The 24,105-nt window shown below is 46.8% G+C and overlaps 1 protein-coding gene across 1 annotated transcript in view; it reads left to right on the forward strand.

Annotated features, from left to right (window-relative positions):
• The window catches only part of FGD5 (FYVE, RhoGEF and PH domain containing 5), a 247,396-nt gene that overhangs the window by 95,227 nt on the left and 128,064 nt on the right, over positions 1-24,105 (forward strand). The gene's annotated exons all lie outside the window — the stretch shown is intronic.

Below are 24,105 nucleotides of genomic sequence, written 5' to 3' on the forward strand. Positions count from 1 at the left end.
CGTAAACATGTGAGATCCACAGAGCCAGCCTTCCAAGCCTATGATTTCCCTTCAGTGAGCTTTCCCTGTGTGCATGCTGCCTCCACAAAGGAACGCCCTCTCAAGTTTTCCATTGGATTCTGTGCTCCTTTGAGGTTAATGCTACTTCCCTTCTACATGAGGGCAAGGCCATCTTTAATTTTGATTGGACCCTGGGCAAACATTTTCCTGGGCCCCACCCCCATGCAATTTCTGTTTCCATCTGCTCTGAGACATACAATTAATTACAACTAGACTCAAAATCTATGCAGCCGATCGGGCAGCGATTGCAATTAGTTGCCAAAGATTACAGCATATCATTACCGCTCACTGGTTGCTGGAGGTTACAGCACATCATTACCGCTCATTGATTGGTCGCTAGAGGTTACTGCACATTATTATTGCGCACTGATTGGTATCTAGAAATTACAGCAGATCACTACTGTTCACTTATTGGGGTTACTGCGTTTTTGTGTCCGTTCCGTTTTTTTAAACGGAAGAAAAATAGGGTTCTGTTCCGTTCCAAAAAACGGAACTGATAGGAAAGGACGCAAATCGGATGTCAGCGGATGGTCATCCACTGACATCCGCAATCCCATTGACATGCATTATGTCCGTTTTTCATCTGCAAAAAAATGGGATGAAAAACGGACCGCCCGTGTGAAAGGACCCTAAAGGTGCAAGTTTGCATGAACAACCCGTCTTTAAGCTCCCAGTACAGTGACCATGCCTAGGCTAAGATGATGTCATCAGTCTGCTGCAGGCAGAAGGAAGCATTTCATCATCAGTCTCCCATCCCCCCAGTGATCACACTTCTACTTTGTAACTATGTAGCATGTCACAAGGTGAGGTACCAGGATGTAGGCTAGGTTCACATCTATGCAGCCACAGCAAAAACGCACTGCTGACGTGGGGGGAAGCGATTTAGAAACCGCGGCGCATTTTCCTGCGCATGCAGCTGAGATTTCCAGGGTCCTCTCCCTGCGTTTCCTGCAGGTACTGCAGCCGATTCAAATAAATGGCCTGCTGTTCCTGCACAACCTAGGCTTACATCACGAGCGTAACTACAGGGGTTGCAGGGGTTGCAATTGCAACCGGGCCCCATGCTCCAGGGGGCCTGTGCGGCTCCCCTGTACACCTGGATAGGAGGGGGGCGGGGGCAGCATGTAGAGAAATCACTGTCCTCCTTTTTCTTCCTGTAGCTGCAGAAATGGAGGAGATTGGTTCCTCTGTATGCTGCCCCCGCCACTCCTCCTATCCAGTTCACTTGTGTTCTGCTGTCTCTGGGCCCCTGTGTGCACCCCCCCCCCCCCACTGTTCTCCCTTCCCTCTCCTGCTGGCTACTGCAGGGGATGTGTTACAATAGAGAGCCAGGAAGGGGTCAGTAAATATGTAATTTACCAGCTCCTTCCTTTTCTGAATGGACAGAGTCATAGTCAGTGACATTGTAAAAAAAATAAAAATAAAATGGTAAAAAAAATACAATTAAAATACCAAAAAATAAAAACTACTGACACCAGTGGGTGAACTTCCAGGATCGCAAAGGTCACACTTGCGACCGGCCCTGGCATTCCACCACCCTGGGGAGGCCCCAAGACGGCAGGAAGGGGGGCCACTGCAGAACTTGTGAAAGGGTTCCGCTGCAGGACCGTAATAAAGAGCCCCGCAACGAGAGTAAAGGGCCCCAGGATCAGTGGGAAGAGCCTTAGGCTTGAAGAGAAGGGCCCCGGCCAGGGGTCCGGGGGGCCCTTTATGGTTTCTTGCACTGGGGCCCTGAAGGTTCTAGTTACGTCTCTGTCTTATACGATTGTGTCTCATCTCTCAATCAAGGAAGTACTGTAGATGCCTGAGTAAAGGGCCGTACACACTTGACGAAAATCGGACGAAATATCCTCCGATTTTTCTCTGTCTTCTCAGCGTTCATTACCGTTTTTAGTCGACAGTGCATAAATGTTCACGAAATTTCTCGTCCGATTTTTCTTTTTTTTGGCACATTTGTTCCTAGACTTCCGGGTTGTCAGCAACTTCAGATCATGCGCGGTCTTTCGTATACGATTTTTCACGGACGTACTGCATACACATTAAACGAAAATCGGTCATCTGTGGACAGACAAAAAAAATTTTGGTGTTTGTCCCTCTGTTTTTTTTTTTTGTTGAAAATGTCGGCATCGTCTGCTGAAAGTTGTGTACACACTAGCCGAAAATCGGACGATATCACATCGGGTGAGAATTTTCGGCAGATTTTCTACTAGTGTGTACCCTGCTTTAGGATGGTGCTGTCCTCCTGGATGGAAAAGCAGATGAAGGCATTGTCACAGTGATCTGATGATAAATACCTGGAAATGTTACACTTACACATTACTTTGGATGCATGCACTCAACTAGAAAACAATACGTCTGACACTCGGCCCACTTTAATCTATGTCATGCATCAGGGATGGGAGAAGGGAAGAGACCTCACACAGGGATGGAGCCTTTCTAATCTCAGTGAACTTTTGCATCTCCTCCTCTCTTATCAGTTACACTGTCCAGGGAAGTGACACAAAGAATGGAAGTGATCACAGAGGGGACATGTTAATAATGCATGTTACAACCATAAAGTGCTTTAATGTGCTGAAAACTCAGAGTGCTAAAGACGCTGTCACATGCATAATTAAAGAGGCCGTTACACTGATTGCAGGACGAGGTGAGATGAACGGCATGGAATGGACACACCGGGGGGGAAGTCCTGGGTGAAGATGCCGTATATTGTGTAAATGGCTGGGGAAAGATAAAGGCGATCTATGTGGGATGATGGGGGTCACGCTAAGAAGAGCAGCTTATATCATCCTGTAGATTGGGATAAGAAGGATCAATAAGTCCTCATGAATATTGCCAAGTTATGGTCTAACTTGACCTTTGAGTATAGGATCCATGTACACGGGACGTTAGAAAAAACGTGCTGCAAAACCAGTTCTGACGCCGGAAAAAAGCAGATTTCAAACATGCTTTCAGTAGCTTTTTCCATTGGCGTTATTGCACGTTTGGCCACGTTGCTTTTAGCAGCGTTTTTTCTGCCTCCATTCAAAATCAATGGTTCCCTATGGGAGTCTATTGATTTGAATGGAAGTCGCACCGCAAGTCGGATCAGGATGATCCGACTTGTGGCGCGACTTGCGCTGTGAGAATCTTAAGGGGGAAAAATGGGAAAAAAACGGCGTGGGGGTCCCCCCGCAGGTTCCAAACCAGGCCCTTCGGGTCCGGCATGGAATTTGAGGGTAGCCCCACGCCGAAAAAACGGCGTGGGGTCCCCCCCAAAATCCATACCAGACCCTTATCCGAGCATGCAGCCCGGTAGGGCAGGAAGGGGGAGGGGACGAGCGAGCGGCCCCACCCCCCCTGGACCATACCAGGCCACATGCCCTCAACATGGGGGGGGGGGTGTTGGTGCTTTGGGGCAGGGGGAGCTCTGCACCCCCCACCTCAAAGCACCTTGCCCCCATGTTGATGAGAACAAGGGCCCATTTAACAAGGGGGCCCCCCAGATCCCGGACCCCCTCCCTATGTAAATGGGTATGGGGTACACTGTACCCCTACCCATTCACCCCATAAAAGGCAGTGTATGTAAATAACGACAGGAGACGTTTATTAAAAATCTTCATCTGGTCTTCTCCGCTCCGGTCTTCTCCGGTCTTCTCCACTCTTCTGGTCTTCTGCTCTTTTGCTGTCCGCTCTTCTGCTGTCCAATCTTCTGCTCTTTTGCCTCCTCTGGTCTTCTTCTTCTTCCTCCGGTCCTCCTCCGACGATGTCTCCGGTGATTATGCCGGTCTCCGGTCTCTGCAGCTTGTTATACAGCCATTGTGGGCGTGGCCTCCCGGTGACGTCACCGGGAGGCCCCACCCCCTTATGTCACATACGACGCCATCTGTGACATAAGGGGACGGGGCCTCCCGGTGACGTCACTGGGAGGCCACGCCCACAATGGCTATATAACAAGCTGCAGAGACCAGAGACCGGCATAATCACCGGAGACATCGTCGGAGGAGGACCGGAGGAAGAAGAAGAAGACCAGAGGAGGCAAAAGAGCAGAAGATTGGACAGCAGAAGAGCGGACAGCAGAAGAGCAGAAGACCAGAAGAGAGGAGAAGACCAGAGCGGAGAAGACCAGATGAAGATTTTTAATAAACTTTCCAAAACGTCTCCTGTCGTTATTTACACACACTGCCTTTTATGGGGTGAATGGGTAGGGGTACAGTGTGCCCCATACCCATTCACATAGGGAGGGGGTCCGGGATCTGGGGGGCCCCCCTGTTCCGATAAAAAAAACAGCTTTTGGAATAAGTATGGTGGGTTCCTTTAATACCACTATTTCACTTGTGGGTTTGCGCGCTCTTCCACCGACACCACATGCACAGCCCACTTACCAGATGTCTCAAGGATATTAGCAGTATCAGGGGCGTCCAAACTACGGCCCTCAAGCTGTTGCGGAACTACACTTCCCATGAGGCATTGTAAATCTCTGACATTCACAGACATGACTAGGCATGATGGGAATTGTAGTTCCTGAACAGCTGGAGGGCCATAGTTTGGACACCCCTGCAGTAGATAGCTCAATCTCCACAGCAATCACCTTATAGTCAAATGTAAAAGTATCCTTTGCTCAGTCCTACATCACAGGTTAGTAGTTACATAGTTACATAGTTACATAGTTAGTGAGGTTGAAAAAAGACATCAGTCCATCCAGTTCAACCTATGATGTGTGTGTGTGTGTTTGCTTTTAACCGTACATTGTATACCCCTGTATGTTGTACATTGTATATACCCCTGTATGCTGTACATTGTATACCCCTGTATGTTGTACATTGTATACCCCTGTATATTGTACATTGTATACCCCTGTATGTTGTACATTGTATACCCCTGTATGTTGTACATTGTATACCCCTGTATGTTGTGGTCTCTAAGGCGCCCATCTACTAGTTTTTTGAAACTATCAATGCTCCCTGCTGATACGACTGCTTGTGGAAGAGAATTCCACATCCTTACCACTCTTACAGTGAAGAACCCCTTACGCACTTTAAGGTTAAACCGCCTTTCCTCTAGTTTTAGTGAGTGGCCGTGTGTCTTATTGTATCTCCTTTCTCTGAATAGTTTGTTCCTTATGCTAGGGTCGCCAGTACAGTATTTGTACATTGATATCATATCCCCCCTCAATCGTCTCTTCTCCAGAGAGAATAGGTTCAGTGCTTGTAGCCTATCCTCATAGCTGATGTCCTCCATTCCCCTAATTATTTTTGTTGCCCTTCTCTGGACTTTCTCCAGTTCCAGCACATCCTTCCTGAGGATCGGTCCCATCATATATAGGGGAGGTATGAAGAGGAAGAGAGGAGGCTACCATATTGTAGTACATTCAAGCTTCATTTATTAAAATAATATAGACTTATATTGCCAAAAAGTAATAGCCAGCGAGGTCGACGAGCGAGGAGTTGCTCATAACCGGAACCGGAACGCACTTCTGTGTTCCGCCTGCGTTCCACCGACTGGAAATGATGTAAAGGCGTTCCTAGACTCGGCGCGTTTCGTCAGCACGTCTGACGTTATCAAGAGTCTACTATTGTCAGCCCGTCCTGTGAAATGACATGCAGCTATTGCTGGAGTGACTGTATATGGGAAGTGGATGCAAAGAGGCCACAGGAGATCAACAGTCATGAAAGGCAACAAAGACGGTAAAACAAGTATTTTAATTAAAAAATAAATAAATAAAGGCAATCATTTGCAGTAAGGTGACAATGCTCTCTTCCTGAATTCTAGTAGTGCTCCTGCTTTGTACACACAGGCTTTCAATGCAATACAGTTGTCACCAATTTAGCTGTTTTTTTTGTTTGTATTGTGTTGTTCTGCCTGTGACTTTCATCTGTTAAAATTCCCTTTGTCAGTCAGGATTCTGCCTTCCTTTTGTTAGGCATTCCTGCCAACTGCTATTTATTATGTGGTATGTGAATGATGTGACCACACTGCCCACATGCTTTCCCATCAGTATTTAAAATAGATTTAAATCCAAACTTTTTTTTCCCCTGCTGTAGCAAATTGGATCATGCTTTGCTGGGGTTTTTTGCCTTCCTCTGGATCAACTGCGGGTATAGGATCGTGTATATTGGGTTTTCATTCGGTTTTTTTTTTTTTGCTTGTTTTTTTTTTTTTATTGGTTGAGCCAGATGGACTTGTGTCTTTTTTTCAACCTAACTATGTAACTTTGTAACTGAAAAACATTTCTTTTGGTCTTTGCAATAATCAGAATCTATTGCCTTTGATCACTGGAAGGTTTTACCCCCTTCATGACCAGGTTATTTTTTTTTGCTATTCAGCTCTGCGCTACTTTACCTGACAATTGCGCGTAAATGCAACGCTGTACCAAAATTAAATTTATATTATTCTTTGCACACAAATACAGCTTTCTTTTGGTGGTATTTGATCACCACGGGCTTTTTATTTGTTATATAAATTAAGAAGTACCATTACTTTATGTTATAAAAAATATCCAATCAATATTCTTCATAAATGTGGGCCAAAATGCATTCTGCTACATGTCCTTGGTAAAAAATAAAAAAAAACTGTGATTTTGCTATACACTGTACTGTTGGGGACACTAGTATAGTTCTGATAGTGATCAAGATACTGATCTGTACAGACACTATACCAAATATTAAAAGTAAGTAATTCACAGCTGATTCCCTACTGTGCATGGGCGCTGCGCATTCTAATTGGCTCGACGGCGGGGGAAGAAGGAGGGGGGGGGGCGAACTTCTAAGGGACAGCGCCACGCAGGGCTATCTTACCGAATGGGCATGCTGGGCAGTTGCCCAGGGGCCCCAATTGGCCGGGGGCTCCACCTGCTCAGTGACCCAGCCCCAGCCAAGCATTAGTCCAGATTTCCGTGTGCATCCCGTCGCCGTACTTAGCAGGTGGCAAGCACCCTGCGCTGCTGTCAGGCCACTTGGGCAGTGGAGGGGGAGCCCACAACTGCAGGAATGCCTGTCCGCCTCCATGGGAACAGGCGCACACAGGACAGTCAGGTCTGACTCCCGTCCGTGTGTGTGTTCACCAGACCCAACCGCCAAACTTGGAAGCTGTCATTAGCCTGGCACTGCTGTACCAATAAATGTTGCCTTATCGAGAATTTGCATTTTTATTCTCGTGGATGTGTAGGTGGGGCCCCAGTGCACTGCATTGCCCGAGGTCCTTTAATACTCTTTAAATGGCACTGGTGCCACGGCGCTGTCTCCCGGAAGTGGAGAAGAGTACATATCAAAAACAGGTACCACCCTCCCCCCTGAAAGGTGATCAAATATCACCAAAAGAAAGCTCTATTTGTGGGAAAAAAAGGACTTAAATGTTACACAGTGGTGTAGTGGTCAGCACTTTTGTCTAGCAGCAAAAGGGTCACTGGTTCAAATCCCAACCACGACACTACCTGCCTGGAGTTTGCATGTTCTACCTGTGCCTGCATGGGTTTCCTCCCACACTCCAAAGACATGCTGATAGGTTAATTAGATCCTGGCTAAGTTGGCCTTACTATGTGTATGTATGAATGTGAGTTAGGGACAGGGGTGTAACTGCAGGGGTTGCAATTGCAACCGGGCCCCATGCTCCAGGGGGGACTGTGCGGCTCCCCTGTACACCTGGATAGGAGGGGGGCGGGGCGGTGGGGGCAGCATGTAGAGAAATCACTGTCCTCCTGTAGCTGCAGGAGGAAAATGGAGGAGATTGGTTCCTCTGTATGCTGCCCCCTCCACTCCTCCTATCCTGTTCACTTGTGTTCTGCTGCCTCTGGGCCCCTGTGTGCTCCCCTGGTAAACCCCCCCCCCCACTGTGCTGCCCCCCCCCCCCCACTGTGCTCCCTCCCCTCTCCTGCCGGCTGCTGCAGGGGATGTGTCACAATAGAGAACCAGGAAGGGGTCGGTAAATATGTAATTTACCAGCTCCTTCCTTTTCTGAATGGACAGAGTCATAGTCAGTGACAGTGAAAAAAAATAAAATAAAATGATGAAAAATAATACAATTAAAATACCAAAAAATAAAAACTACTGACACCAGTGGGTGAACTTCCAGGATCGCAAAGGTCACACTTGCGACCGGGCCCTGGCATTCCACCACCATGGGGAGGCCTTAAGATGGCAGGAAGGGGGCCCACTGCTGAACTTGTGAAAGGGTCCCGCTGTGGGACCATAATAAAGGGCACTGCAATGAGAGTAAAGGGCCCCAGGATCAGTGGGAAGAGCCCCAGGCTTGAAGGGAAGGGGCGGCCAGGGGACCGAGGGGCCCTTCATAGTTTTTTGAACCGGGGCCCTGAAGGTTCTGGTTAGGGACCTTAGATTGTAAGCTCCTTGAGGGCAGGGACTGATGTGAATGTACAATGTATATGTAAAGCGCTGTGTAAATTGACGGCGCTATACAAGTACCTGAAATATATGTACATCATTGCCTGACTGCGCAATTGTCAGTTAAAGTAATGCAGTGCCATATCCCAAAAAATGGCCTGGTCATGAGGGGGGGGGGGGGTAAATTTTCCGGAGGGCAAGTGGTTAATAGACAACTGGTTTCATCTGTTGCTGCATCTCAGTGCTGCTGATCTCTTGCAGTCTCTTTGCAGCCACTTTCCATTTACATTCACTCCAGTGATGGTTGCACGGCATTTCTCAGGATGGGTTTTCTGATGGTGACAATGGTGGAGCATTCTCCTTGCTTGGCCCTTTAAACCAGTTTAGTGGACTTTAAACGGCATGCCATGTGCCCAGTAGGCGTATATTTACATGTGTAGAAAATATGCGGTCTCATGCGCTGACCCCCCTGACACGACCACAACAAAAGCCTACAAATTGTGTGCCATGGGACACTGGGGGGAGGAATTTGTCTACGCCATACCCTGCTTTGCATAATGTTTCCTACGCAGCCTGTAATGTCACATTATCATTGCAGCAGACCCAAAAGCCCGGGCGTGACGCTGGTCGGCTCCGTGGGCCGTCACTGTGCGCCTGCTGTTTCATGCAAAGGCTGGCCAGCTTGTGTCCGGAGACTGGGCACTATCAACAGAGGGCTCATTCTGAAGCCGGAATCCTAGGCAGCTCAGACGCGTCCTTTTTCACTGACCCCCCGCCCCCCCCCCTGTATTCATCCCTCTCACCCCAACCCTCGGCATCTGGAATACAATCCGCTTTAAAGGACAACTCCAGGCAAAAATGTTTTATTTTTTTTGCTTTTGCATACAGTCTGGAAACCTAAAAACCATTGTCAGTCATTTTACCGGAATCAGTGACCCCATTAGTGAGATTTCTCATCACTTCCTGCTATTTCTGGCATTTGTTGTCTGAAATTAAAGGAGAACTCCGGACAAAAACTAAGTAGGAATAGACTGATTAGCGGCAAGGCCGATATATCAGGGGCCGATATGCACTTTCCCCGATATATCGGTATCGGCCCCGGAACTGGCCGATATTGCTAATATTTTTGTGACGTCATTCTGCCTTATTAGGCCACCTCCCTCGCCTTGGACAGCCTCGTCTGGAGTCGGGATTAGTCTCGCGGGAGTGTATCACAGCCATACACCCACCCACAGCTGCCCGGTGCCAGCCAGCCACCCAACTCCACAGGCACTGTACCGGCGAGTCAGCCAGCCACCCACAGGCCCTGTACCAGCCAGCCACCCACCACAGGGTGCCAGACAGCCAGCCACCCACAGGCTGTGTACCAGCCAGCCACCCACCACAGGGTGCCAGACAGCCAGCCACCCACAGGCTGTGTACCAGCCAGCCACAGGCACTATACCAGCCAGCTGCCCACAGGCCCTGTGCAAGCCACCCACCTACCACAGGGTGCCAGTCAGCCACCCACCACAGGGTGCCAGCCAGCCACCCACCACAATGTGCCAGATAGCCAGCCATCTGACACAGGGTGCCAGCCAGCCAGCCATCTCACACAGGGTGCCAACCAGCCAGCCAGCCACAGACCACAGGGTGCCAGCAAGCCACAGACCACAGGGTGCCAGCCAGCCACCCAGCAAAGGGTGCCAGCCATCTACCACAGGGTGCCAGCAAGCCAGCCACCCACCACAGGGAGCCAACCAGCCACCCACCCACTACAGGGAGCCAACCAGCCACCCACCACAGGGTGCCAACCAGCCACCCACCACAGGGTGCCAACCAGCCACCAACCACAATGTGCCAGACAGCCAGCAATCCACCAAAGGTTGCCAGTCAGCCAGCCACAGACCACAGGGTGCCAGCCAGCCAACTACGCAGCACAGGGTGCCAGCCAGCCATCTACCACAGGCTGCCAGCAAGCCAGCCACCCACCACAGGGAGCCAACAAGCCACCCACCACAGGGTGCCAGCAAGCCAGCCACCCACCACAGGATTCCAGCAAGCCAGCCATTAAGCATTAAACAAAAATTAACATGTCCAGTACCAGATTTGTGTCAAAAATTGTCTTTATTTTTCAAAACTTGAAATGTACAAAATATCGGCCCATATCTGCCGATACCGATACGTTGTGACCAAAATATCGGTATCTGCCCTGAAAAAACCATATCGGCCTATCCCTAATTCTAAGTAATTTTCTTGCAAAAAATACTAATTTTATCCTGTAAGCAACAAATGTCAGAAATAGGCCCGGTCCTTAAGTGGTTAAGGATTGATTCTCACAGGTATTTTGGTTGCATGAATGAGAGGTTTGTTCATGCGACTGCAGCCACCTGATTCACTGTTCCTGTCATCTAGGCTGTAAGAGTGCCCTATGATTTCTAACAGCAGCCCAGAGCGGAGCACTGAGAATTTGTTGCAGCCGTGCATGGTAGCCAATCAGCTTCCAACTTCAGCTTGTTCAAATAAAGAGGAAATAATCTTCCATCTTTAAGTTTTACCTATTGGTATGGTAAATATCTCCTAAATATGCACCGTTTAGGAGACATTCACTGAGTTAGCAGCCAGATACGTCACTGGCGCATGCGCTCTGAAGGAACAGCCGTTTCCTCAAAGCAGTGTGCTGTGACTGGTGGTTCCTGCGTGTTACGTGCAGGAGTGACGTCATCGCGCTCCAGCCAGTCACAGAGCCGGAGCAGCGAAACCGGAAGGTAGAGATGGACGCTGCCTTCACCCATGGCATCGCTGGAACGCTTCGTTTTCAGGTAAGTTTAACATAATGTGCTAGCATGCGATGCATACTAGCACTTTAAGCCTTTGCCTTGCAGGTAAGAAAAAAAAAAGTGCAGCGATTTACAACCGCTTTAAGCTGGAAGCTGATTGGTTTCTGTGCAAACGCTGCACCAGATTTTGCATTCTCCAGCTTTAGTAAATCCTCCCCATGTGGCCTTGCACACATAGGCATTTAGCCCCCGTTCACAACCGGCGATTTGACAAATCCGAATCGACAAAAAACGTGCAGCGCATGTACAGTGCCTTGCGAAAGTATTCGGCCCCCTTGAACTTTGCGACCTTTTGCCACATTTCAGGCTTCAAACATAAAGATATAAAACAATTTTTTTGTGAAGAATCAACAAGTGGGACACAATCATGAAGTGGAACGAAATTTATTGGATATTTCAAACTTTGTTAACAAATAAAAAACTGAAAAATTGGGCGTGCAAAATTATTCAGCCCCTTTACTTTCAGTGCAGCAAACTCTCTCCAGAAGTTCAGTGGGGATCTCTGAATGATCCAATGTTGACCTAAATGACTAATGATGATAAATAGAATCCACCTGTGTGTAATCAACTCTCCGTATAAATGCACCTGCACTGTGATAGTCTCAGAGGTCAGTTTAAAGCGCAGAGAGCATCATGAAGAACAAGGAACACACCAGGCAGGTCCGAGATACTGTTATGGAGAAGTTTAAAGCCGGATTTGGATACCAAAAGATTTCCCAAGCTTTAAACATCCCAAGGAGCACTGTGCAAGCGATAATATTGAAATGGAAGGAGTATCAGACCACTGCAAATCTACGAAGACCTGGCCGTCCCTCTAAACTTTCAGCTCATACAAGGAGAAGACTGATCAGAGATGCAGCCAAGAGGCTCATGATCACTCTGGATGAACTGCAGAGATCTACAGCTGAGGTGGGAGACTCTGTCCATAGGACAACAATCAGTCGTATACTGCACAAATCTGGCCTTTATGGAAGAGTGGCAAGAAGAAAGCCATTTCTTAAATATATCCATAAAAAGTGTTGTTTAAAGTTTGCCACAAGCCACCTGGGAGACACCAAACATGTGGAAGAAGGGGCTCTGGTCAGATGAAACCAAAATTGAACTTTTTGGCAACAATGCAAACGTTATGTTTGGCGTAAAAGCAACACAGCTCATCACCCTGAACACACCATCCCCACTGTCAAACATGGTGGTGGCAGCATCATGGTTTGGGCCTGCTTTTCTTCAGCAGGGACAGGGAAGATGGTTAAAATTGATGGGAAGATGGATGGAGCCAAATACAGGACCATTCTGGAAGAAAACCTGATGGAGTCTGCAAAAGACCTGAGACTGGGACGGAGATTTGTCTTGCCTGAAATGTGGCAAAAGGTTGCAAAGTTCAAGGGGGCCGAATACTTTCGCAAGGCACTGTATATGATTATAAAGTGCTTAGCGCAAAGGACTTAGAATATAAATTTGTGATGAATATATAAATTGAATGCATATAAATTCATACATGAAAATATGTGTAACATAATATGAAAAAAATCATAACAAATCCATAAAACATTAAAAATGACAAATAGGGTCCAAATAATTGATTGTGAAAAGGAAAAATGTAAAAAAACAAAATCCGTGATCCAAATCACCATAAAGTCCCAATGTGCATATAAGAAAAGGAATGAATCCAGGGATCCATCCACCATTGATGTGCAACCACCAACCTGCTTACCAGAAGAACAGCGGCTTCCAAACGAATGGAGAGCCCCACAACACTTTAGCAGGTAAATATCCACGATAGGACAAGCATCGGCAGAATGTATTTAGGTGAGCGTCCAATAGAACGATGCCCAGAATTGAAGGAATGAACAAATCATAGCGCAACCCAATCAGGCAATAAAACTTTTATTTAACCACTTTACCACCGGAGGATTTTGCTGTCTTACGTCTGGGCCACTTTTTGCGATTCGGCACTGTGCGACTTTAACTGACAATTGCGCGGTCGTGCAACGCCGTACCCAAACTAAATTTACGTCCCTTTTTTCCCACAAACAGAGCTTTCTTTTGGTGGTATTTGTGCGATTTTTACTTTTTGCGCTATAAACAAAAAAACAGCGACAATTTTGAAAAAATAACAATATTTTTAAAATTTTTTTATATGAAATTCCCCCCCAAAAAAATGTAAAAATCTAAATTTTTTATCATTTTAGGCCAATTTGTTTTCTGCTACATATTTTTGGTAAAAAAAAATCGCAATAAGCGTATTTTGATTGGTTTGCGCAAAAGTTATTGCGTTTACTAAGGGAAAGATTTCTGTAGTTTTTGGTGTTTTTTTTTTTAATGAGTAATGTCGGCGATCTGCGATTTTTTTTGCGGGACTGCGACATTGCGGCGGACAGATCAGACCCTTGACTGACATTTTTGACACTTTTGGGGTTACCAGTGACATTACTATAGTAATCAGAGCTATAAATATGCACTGTTACTGTAAAAATGACACTGGCAGGGAAGGGGTTAATTTTATTGGAGAGGGAGGGGTTAATGTATGCCTGGTGCTTACTAACGTGTGTGGGGGGGAGGGGACTGAGTGACACAGGGACAGATCGTAGGTTCAGCTAAGCTGAACCCTGCAATCTGACCCTGCCTGTCACTTAGGAGATCCGCCCGCTTTGTTTACACAAGTGGGCAGATCTCCACACTCGATTCCCCGATGATCGGGGAAGAGCAGCGGCTATCGCCGCTGCTCCTCCCCTGGCCCGACTCCCGCTGTGACTGAATACAGTGGGAGCGAGCCTCCGGCGGCGCGCGCGCACTGCCGAGAAAGGGGAGTGTCTGGCGGCGTAGGTCTACGTCGCCAGACGTTATCGAGCTACTTTGCCGCAGTAGAGCTTTAGTGAGCAGTGCGGAAGTGGTTAATAAGTAATACACTTACAGACTGGAAGTAGGTAACACGTGTAAAAACATCCTTGCAAGCGGGAGAAATCAAAGGACGGCGTTCCTGGTGTATACAAGCCGGCTGCAGAGCGTAGTGACGTCACGTCTGGTCCCACGCAATGCGTTTCGTTACATGTTTGACGTCATCAGGACAAGTTCAAATCACCTGACAAGTTTCGCCCTATTTTCGACAATGGAACTCTTCAAATTGTTGCGACTCCCGATTTGAAAATAAGGTGCCCACACTTTTTTGGCAATTTTAGATGCGACTTGCATAGACGTCAGTGCATGAAGTCTAACAGATGTTGCACCTGAAGTCGCACTGACCTGTGGCTATGAAATTGTGCAACTTCAAGTGAAGTCACCCAATTTAAAGTAAAAAAAGAGAGCAGGGTCTGAGACTGCTTTATAGGTAACACACCTCCATCCCTATTCGTACATAAAAAGAAAAAGGCCCATGGGACTTTAAATGAGGTGGGTACTGTAAGCCATAAATACTGCATTTTATTTTGTCATACAATACACAGTAGACAGGATCAAACAGTAAAAATACAAAAAAATGTAAAGTCAGGTTGGGTGTGAAATGCGGCTTAGAGGCAAAAATAATAAAAACCCAGTGGGAGCGTTTTGCTGCAATAAAAAAAAAAAAAAAAAAAAAAAAAGAAAAACCCGACGGGCCTAGGCACTGTTCATTCATTCCAATAGTCAGAGAAAAATGAATATTCTGGCCAATGGAATGAATGAACACCCAAGACCCAAATGTGTCTGTAAAACGAGGCTTTAGGCGAATATTGAACGCTGTTTTTTCCTCCGCTGGAGCAAAGGCGCCTGGGGGAGGAAAAAAAAAAATGCCCTGTGTGCTCCGGAATGTTCACAGTGTTACATTGTTTCTACAGTTCCCACATGGCAACAAACAAAATCTCAACATTCTTCCTACAGCACAAAGGGGACTTTATATAGCTGTGTAATGCTAATAATACAAAGCAGACATTCCATGTACACAGCTGATTTTACTTTACGTCAAAGCATCGGCTTCCCATACATATACTGTACAACAGTGTTTTTCAACCAAGGCACCCTTTACAATCTGGCAGAATCTCGAGGCACACCTACATTTTTGGTGCATTTTTTGAAAGCACGCCAAAAATAGAGATAGAAGTCTATAAGAAACCGCAGGTAACGAACATGAAAATGTAGAAGATTCTCCTTCCCGGTTTTTCTCCTCTTGCGCCAGCCAGCATCTCCCGGCTCTAACGTCCAACAAGCCCTTTCTTGTGCGCCCGATCCGCCCATAGCAACTGATGATGTCATTGGTTGGCAGAAAGCGGGTTGGGAGGCCCGCACAGCTTCCCGAGTGGCAGTGGGAAGCGAGTATTAGACAGCGGACTGGCACCAGACCGACACTGCTGTACCAAAATTGATCAGCCAGCAATCATTAAAGAGAAGATTACTTATTAATGCATAGGTTGGGGGTCATTTTGCCGTGGACCCCTCACGGCACACCAGTGTGCCGCGGCACACTGGTTGAGAAACCCTGCTGTACAAGAGCGGGCAGAAAAAAAAATGTGCAATTATTTTGATCTGCGCAAATGTTCTGGAGTTTGGCTTGAATTTGTTAGTGTATTTAAATATGCTAGTATATCTAACACTCTCCTCCTCCCAGACTGACAAGACTGCTGTCTAAAGATGCCCCCCAGTGCTTCTTCATCCAGAGTGGGGGCGCTCTAATACAGGAGGTGTGTTACTGGCCAGATCACAAGGGGGAAAATGAATGCAGCCACCACATCTAATGATTGGTAGGCTGCAATACATGACATTGTTGGTTTTGGGTGTAATACCGCTTTAATATGATTAAATTACAACGTGGCATTCAGTATATATATAGTTTTTTTATTTATGTATTTGTTTTCCCATGAAAGAGGACTTACCCTTTAGCCTTCAAAGACTATCCAGAGGCCGGGGAATTCATTTGGAAGGGTGAGCGGTGTAGCGGATCTCTTGCCGCGGCCTCCCCTCCCTTCTCCTTCCTATGGGCACGGACAATGTGGGCATTCTCCGCTGAATGGCACAGCGTGGGTGGCTGAGGTGCCATTGTGCTGCCGCGCTTTCAGACGGGCAGGTCACGTCTGTAGTTGATGCGCTTCCTGTCTTGGAATTGTGTCATGTGAGCCTTGAAATCCGGCGACCGACCCCGGGTCCAGGGAAGACTCTGTGACCTGGAAAGACCTCTCCTCTTTTATTACTTTTTTTTTTTTAAAGCTATAGCTTTTTGTTTAACCACTTTACCACCGGAGGATTTTCCTGCTTTACGTCCAGGCCACTTTTTGCAACTTTGCACTGCGCGACTTTAACTGACAATTGCGCGGTCATGCAACGCCGTACCCAAACGAAATTTACGTCCTTTTTTTCCCAAAAACAGAGCTTTCTTTTGGTCCTATTTGATTACCTCTGTGCTTTTCATTTTTTGCGATATTAATAAAGAAAGAGCGAAAATTTTGTGAAAAAATTTAAATTTTCTACTTTGACAGTTAAAAAATATCCAATATATTCAATTTTTGTCATATATTTAGGCCAAAATGTATTTAGCTACATGTCTTTGACAAAAAAAATTCTCAATGTGCGTATTTTTAACCGCTTTAAGACCAGAGGATTTTACCCCATTCCTGACCAGGCTATATTTTGCGATTTGGCACTGCGTTATTTTAACGGACAATTGCGTGGTCGTGCGACGCTGTACCCAAATTAAATTTATGTCCTTTTTTCCCCACAAACAGAGCTTTCTTTTGGTGGTATTTCATCACCTGTGCCATTTTACATTTTTTTTGAAAAAAAAAAAAACTATATTTTTTACATTCTGATATATAACATTCCCCCCAAAAAATTTTAAAATCAAAATTTTTTAACATTTTTGGCCAATTTGTTTTCTGCTGCATATTTTTGGTAAAAAAAAAAAATCACAATAAGCGTATTTTGATTGGTTTGCGCAAAAGTTATCGCGTTTACTAACTAAGGGAAAGATTTGTCATTTTTATTGTTTATTTATTTTTTTTACTAGTAATGGCGGCGATCTGCGATTTTGTTTGCAGGACTGCGACATTGCAGCGGACAGATCGGATTCCTAACTGACATTTTTGACACTTTTAGGGGTACCAGTGACATTACTACAGTAATCAGTGCTATAAATATGCACTGTTACTGTAATAATGACACTGGCAGGGAAGGGGTTAACTTTATTGGTGATCAAGGGGTTAAATGTATGCCTCACGCTTACTGACGTGTGTGGGGGGAGGGGATTGAGTGACACAGACACAGATCGCAGGTTCAGCTATGCTGAATCCTGTGATCTGTCCTTGCCTGTCACATAGGAGATCCGTCTGCTTTGTTTACACAAGCGGGCGGATTTCCTCACTTCCTCACTTCCTCACTTGACAACGCATTCCTGAACCTTGCACTATGTACAACACATTCCTGAACCTTGCACTCTGTACAACACATTCCTGAACCTTGCACTCTGTACAACGCATTCCTGAACCTTGCACTCTGTACAACGCATTCCTGAACCTTGCACTCTGTACAACGCATTCCTGAACCTTGCACTATGTACAACGCATTCCTGAACCTTGCACTCTGTACAACGCATTCCTGAACCTTGCAGTCTGTACAACGCATTCCTGAACCTTGCAGTCTGTATAACGCATTCCTGAACCTTGCACTCTGTACAACGCATTCCTGAACCTTGCACTCTGTACAACGCATTCCTGAACCTTGCACTCTTTACAACGCATTCCTGAACCTTGCACTATGTACAATGCACTCCTGAACCTTGCACCCTGTAAGAAATGCACTCCAGAACCTTGCATCCTGTACGAAACACACTCCAGAACCTTGCATCCTGTACGAAATGCACTCCTGAACCTTGCACTCGGTGCAACGCTCTCCTTAACCTTGCACTCTGTACAATCCACTCCTGAACCTTGCACCCTGTGTGAAACACACTACAGAACATTGCACCCTGTACAACGCACTCCTGAACCTTGCACCCTGTACGAATTGCACTCTTGAACCTTGTACACTGTGCAACGCATTCCTGAACCTTGCACTCTGTAAAACGCACTCCTGAACCTTGCACTCTGTAAAACGCACTCCTGAACCTTGCACTCTGTACAAAACGTACTCCAGAACCTTACACCCTGTACGAAATGCACTCCTGAACTTTGCATTCTGTGCAACGCATTCCTGAACCTTGGACTCACTCTGTACAACACACTTCTTAACCTTGCACCCTGTACAACGTATTCCTGAACCTTGCTTCCTGCATAGCGCATTCCTGAACCTTGCACCCTGTACAATGCACTCCTGAACCTTGCTTCCTGCATAGCGCATTCCTGAACCTTGCACCCTGTACAATGCACTCCTGAACCTTGCACTGGGTATCTAATGCATTACTGAACCTTGCACCCTGTGCAAAGCATTCCTGAACCCTGCACTCTGTACAATGCATTCCTGATCTTTGCACTCTGTACACACGAATGCGCAAATCCTTCCACACTTAGTGTAACTCACTCTTCAACAGTTTGTGCAAAACCATTTGTAATGGAAGCATTTTTATTCTTTTTTTTTTTTTTTTTAATGATTGTACTGGGCTTTGTGTCCTTGAGACTCCAGCTTGTGGGACAGCAATCAAAGATTTTTTATAAGTACCAGGAAGCATACTTTTTTAAGCACTTGGCCACACCCATTTTGCCACACTACGGTTCACTTCCTCTCTCAAGCGTCCCTCATTCTGAAGTTCAAAAGTTGGGAGGTATGGTGTCTCTCATCTTCCTCTTGACAATACCCCACAGATTCTCTATGGGGTTTAGGTCAGGCGAGTTTGCTGGCCAATCAAGCACAGTGATCCCATGATCATGTGACTAGGTATTGGTAGGTTTGGCAGTGTGGGCGGTGCCAAGTCCTGCTGGAAAATGAAATCAGCATCTCCATAAAGCTGGTCAGCAGAGGGAAGCATGAAGAGCTCTAGAATTTCCTGCTGGAGGGCTGCACTGACTTTGGACTTGATAAAACACAGTGAACCAACACCAGCAGATGACATGGCTCCCCAAATCATCACTGACTGTGGAGACTTCACACTGGACCTCATGCAACCTGGGTTCTGTGCCTCTCCACTCTTCCTCTGGGACCTTGATTTCCTAATGAAATGCAAAATTGTCCACAGTCAGGCTCTGTTGTAGATGAGGGGGATGGGTCTTTTGTTGTTAGTGGGGGATCTATTGTTGCTGGGTGTAGGTCTTTTGTTTCTGGGGGGTCATTTGTTGCTAAGAGGAATCTACTGTTGAGGGAGGGGTCTATTGTTGCTGGTTGCTTAAGGGTCTGTTGCTGCTGGCTGTGGGGAGATTTGTTGCTGCTGCCGGGGGGGGGGGTCTATTGCTGGGGGGTAAGTGTAGGAAGTGATCCATTGTTGCTTGGGGGATCTGTTGTTGATGGTGGGGTCTGTTGTTGCTGGGGGGTAGGTCTTATGTTGTTGGGGGGGTCAGTTGTTGCTAGTAGGGATCTACTGTTGAGGGAGGGGGTCTCTGGTGCTGGAGAATCTATTTATGATGGCTGAGGGGAGAGTTGTTGTTGCTGCCGGGGTCTATTATTGCTGGGGGATATATTGTTGGTGATCAATTGTTGCTTTGGGTATCTGTTGTTGATGAGGGGTCTATTGTTGCTGGTGGGGGATCTATTGTTGTTGATGGTAGGTCTTATGTTGCTGGGAGGGATCTACTGTTTAGAGAGGGGTCTACTGTTGCTGGCTAGTGGAGGATCTATTGATGCTGGCTGAGGGGAGAGTTGTTGTTGCTGCCGGAGGTCTATTGTTGCTGATGGGAGTAAATTGTTGGAAGTGATTCAGCGTTGCTTGTGGGATCTGTTGTTGCTGTGGGGATCTATTGTTACTGGGGGTAGGTCGTAGGTTGCTGGAGGGTCAGTTGTTGCTAGGAGGGATCTTCTGTTTAGAGAGGGGTCTGTTGTTGCTGGCTAGTGGAGGATCTATTGATGCTGGCTGAGGGGAGAGTTGTTGTTGCTGCCGGAGGTCTATTGTTGCTGAGGGGAGTAAATTGTTGGAAGTGATTCAGCGTTGCTTGTGGGATCTGTTGTTGCTGTGGGGGATCTATTTTACCGCTTTTCTTGTTATTATTAAAAATGTGTGGGGGATTTGTTGTTGATGGGGGGGGGGGGGGTCTGTTGTTGCTGGGTGCAGGGGATCTATTTTACCGCTTTTCTTATTATTATTAAAAAATTCTATACAAATTACTTAGCACCACAAGTGTTACTTGGTTCTGTATTCTCTAAAATGGTTAATACTAGGAGATGGGTAGAATGGGGGTGGAACCAAGAGATGGTACTAGGAGGTGGGAAGGAGGGGGATGGAACCAATAGACGGTGCTTGTAGGTGGGTAGGGGGGTGGAACCAAGGGACGGTGCTTGGAGGTGGAACCAAGAGACGGTGCTTGGAGGTGGGTAGGGGGTTGGAATCAAGGGGACGGTGCTTGGAGGTGGAACCAAGAGACAGTGCTTGGAGGTGGGTAGGAGGGTGGAACCAAGAGACGGTGCTTGGAGGTTGGTAGGAGGGTGTAACTAAGAGACGGTACTAGGAGGTGGGTAGGAGGGGGGTGGAACCAAGAAACGGTGCTTGGAGGTGGGTAGGAGGGTGGAACCAAGAGACGGTGCTTGGAGGTGGGTAGGAGGGTGGAACCAAGAGACGGTGCTTGGAGGTTGGTAGGAGGGTGGAACTAAGAGACGGTGCTTGGAGGTGGGTAGGGGATGTAACCAAGAGACGGTGCTTGGAGGTGGGTAGGGGGTGGAACCAAGAGACGGTGCTTGGAGGTGAGTAGGGGGGTGGAACCAAGAGACGGTGCTTGGAGGTGGGTAGGAGGTGGAACCAAGGGATGGTGCTTGGAGGTGGGTAGGGGGTGGAACCAAGGGACAGTGCTCAGAGGTGGGTAGGGGGTGGAACCAAGAGAAGGTGCTTGGAGGTGGTTAGGGGGGTGTAACCAAGAGACGGTGCTCGGAGGTGGGTAGGGGGTGGAACCAAGAGACGGTGCTCAGAGGTGGATATGGGAGTGGAACCAAGAGATGGCACTCGGAGGTGGGTAGGGGGGTGGAACAAAGAGAAGGTGCTTGGAGGTGGGTAGGGGGGTGTAGCCAAGAGACGGTGCTCGGAGGTGGGTAGGGGGTGGAACCAAGAGACGGTGCTCAGAGGTGGATAGGGGAGTGGAACCAAGAGATGGTGCTAGGAGGTGGGTAGGGGGGTGGAACCAAGAGACGGTGCTTGGAGGTGGGTAGGGGATGGAACCAAGAGACGGTGCACCGAGGTGGGTAGGGGGTTGGAACCAAGAGACGGTGCTCGGAGGTGGGTAAGTGTTTGGAACCAAGGGACGGTGCCAGGGGGTGGGTAATGTATGGAGACAAGGGTTGACCCTGAAGGAGGTAGTTCCTGCACCTATTCTTTGAAAAAAAAAAGCCCTGGTTATAAGTGTCTAGTAGGGGTTCTCCACCGTCATTCTGGCCTTCTGCCTGGCTGTATGATATACCTGCTGTTATGTGGGATCTTCCTCCTGGGAAGGAGTTACCTAATGGGTAAGGTTGGGGGTCAGTAGTACTTCACCAATGTGAAGGGACCCAATGCTTCCTGATTTGAGCAATGTTACCTTATCTGGCCAGGGTTCGTGGAGACAGAGAGCCTGCAATGTTAAGCGCCCCCTGGGAGTGGCGCCCCGAGGGTGCTCCTGTGTGTGAAAAAAATTATATGAATTTAATTTGTGTAGAGCAGGGATCCTCAAACTACGACCCTCCAGCTGTTGTGGAACTACACATCCCATGAGGCATTGTAAAACTCTGACATTCACAGACATGACTAGGCATGATGGGAATTGTAGTTCCTAAACAACTGGAGGGCCATAGTTTGAAGACCCAAGTGTTGCATGACATAGAGCTTCTTTTTGGTGGCATTTGATCACCACTGGGTTTCAGATTGGACACAGCCGATCAGTTGACTGCAGCCAAAATCATCTGGTTGGAAGGAGTGCTCGTGCGCGCCCCAGACCCAGAAGGAAGCAGCGATGTACAGGTACGCAGGGCCGGATTTACCAATAGGCACGTGCCTGCATGCGCGCTTCTTTTTACTGCCAGGTCCGTACATCGTGCCGGTGCTATGGGACAGGAAGTGATCAGAAATCTCTGCAATGGGACACCGATAGCGTAAAAAAATCTTATAACCCTCTCTTGTTTTATCCAAAATGGGGGAAAAAAAGTTTTGCCTATGCAGTGCCTTGCGAAAGTATTCGGCCCCCCTGAACTTTGCGGCCTTTTGCCACATTTCATACTTCAAACATAAAGATATAAAACTGTAATTTTTTGTAAAGAATCAACAACAAATGGGACACAATCATGAAGTGGAAAGAAATTTATTGGATATTTCAAACTTTTTTAACAAATAAAAAACTGAAACATTGGCCGTGCAAAATTATTCAGCCCCCTTAAGTTAATATTTTGTAGCGCCACCTTTTGCTGCGATTACAGAATGGGGTATGTCTCTATCAGTTTTGCACATCGAGAGACTGAAATGTTTGCCCATTCCTGTTTGCAAAACAGCTCGAGCTCAGTGAGTTTGGATGGGCAGCGTTTGTGAACAGCAGTTTTCAGTTCTTTCCACAGATTCTCGATTGGATTCAGGTCTGGACTTTGACTTGGCCATTCTAACACCTGGATATGTTTATTTGTGAACCATTCCATTGTAGATTTTGCTTTATGTTTTGGATCATTGTCTTGTTGGAAGACAAATCTCCGTCCCAGTCTCAGGTCTTTTGCAGACTCCATCAGGTTTTCTGCCAGAATGGTCCTGTATTTGGCTCCATCCATCTTCCCATCAATTTTAACCATCTTCCCTGTCCCTGCTGAAGAAAAGCAGGCCCAAACCATGATGCTGCCACCACCATGTTTGACAGTGGGGATGGTGTGTTCAGGGTGATGAGCTTTTTTTCTTTTACGCCAAACATAACGTTTTGTATTTTTGCCAAAAAGTTCGATTTTGGTTTCATCTGACCAGAGCCCCTTCTTCCACATGTTTGGTGTCTCCCAGGTGGCTTGTGGCAAACTTTAAACGACCCTTTTTATGGATATCTTTAAGAAATGGCTTTCTTCTTGCCACTCTTCCATAAAGGCCAGATTTGTGCAGTATACGACTGATTGTTGTCCTATGGACAGAGTCTCCCACCTCAGCTGTAGATCTCTGCAGTTCATCCAGAGTGATCATGGGCATCTTGGCTGCATCTCTGATCAGTCTTCTCCTTGTATGAACTGAAAGTTTAGAGGGACGGCCAGGTCTTCGTAGATTTGCAGTGGTCTGATACTCCTTCCATTTCAATATTATCGCTTGCACAATGCTCCTTGGGATGTTTTAAGCTTGGGAAATCTTTTTGTATCCAAATCCGGCTTTAAACTTCTCCACAACAGTATCTTGGACCTGCCTGGTGTGTTCCTTGTTCTTCATGATGCTCTCTGCGCTTTAAATGGACCTCTGAGACTATCACAGTGCAGGTGCATTTATACGGAGACTTGATTACACACAGGTGGATTCTGTTTATCATCATTAGTCATTTAGGTCAACATTGGATCATTCAGAGATCCTCACTGAACTTCTGGAGAGAGTTTGCTGCACTGAAAGTAAAGGGGCTGAATAATTTTGCACGCCAATTTTTCAGTTTTTTATTTGTTAACAAAGTTTGAAACATCCAATAAATTTTTTTCCACTTCATGATTGTGTCCCACTTCTTGTTGATTCTTCACAAAAAATTACAGTTTTATATCTTTATGTTTGAAGCCTGAAATGTGGCAAAAGGTCGCAAAGTTCAAGGGGGCCGAATACTTTCGCAAGGCACTGTAGTTCTAATTTAGGTGTGGTCACCCTAGGACAGGAAGCGTGTTACTGGCAGGATCACCCGGTAAAAATAAAGAAA

The sequence above is a fragment of the Pelophylax lessonae genome, assembly GCF_965119305.1.
Source record: "Pelophylax lessonae genome assembly, chromosome: 8".
In the NCBI taxonomy this organism is placed as follows: Eukaryota; Metazoa; Chordata; class Amphibia; order Anura; family Ranidae; genus Pelophylax; species Pelophylax lessonae.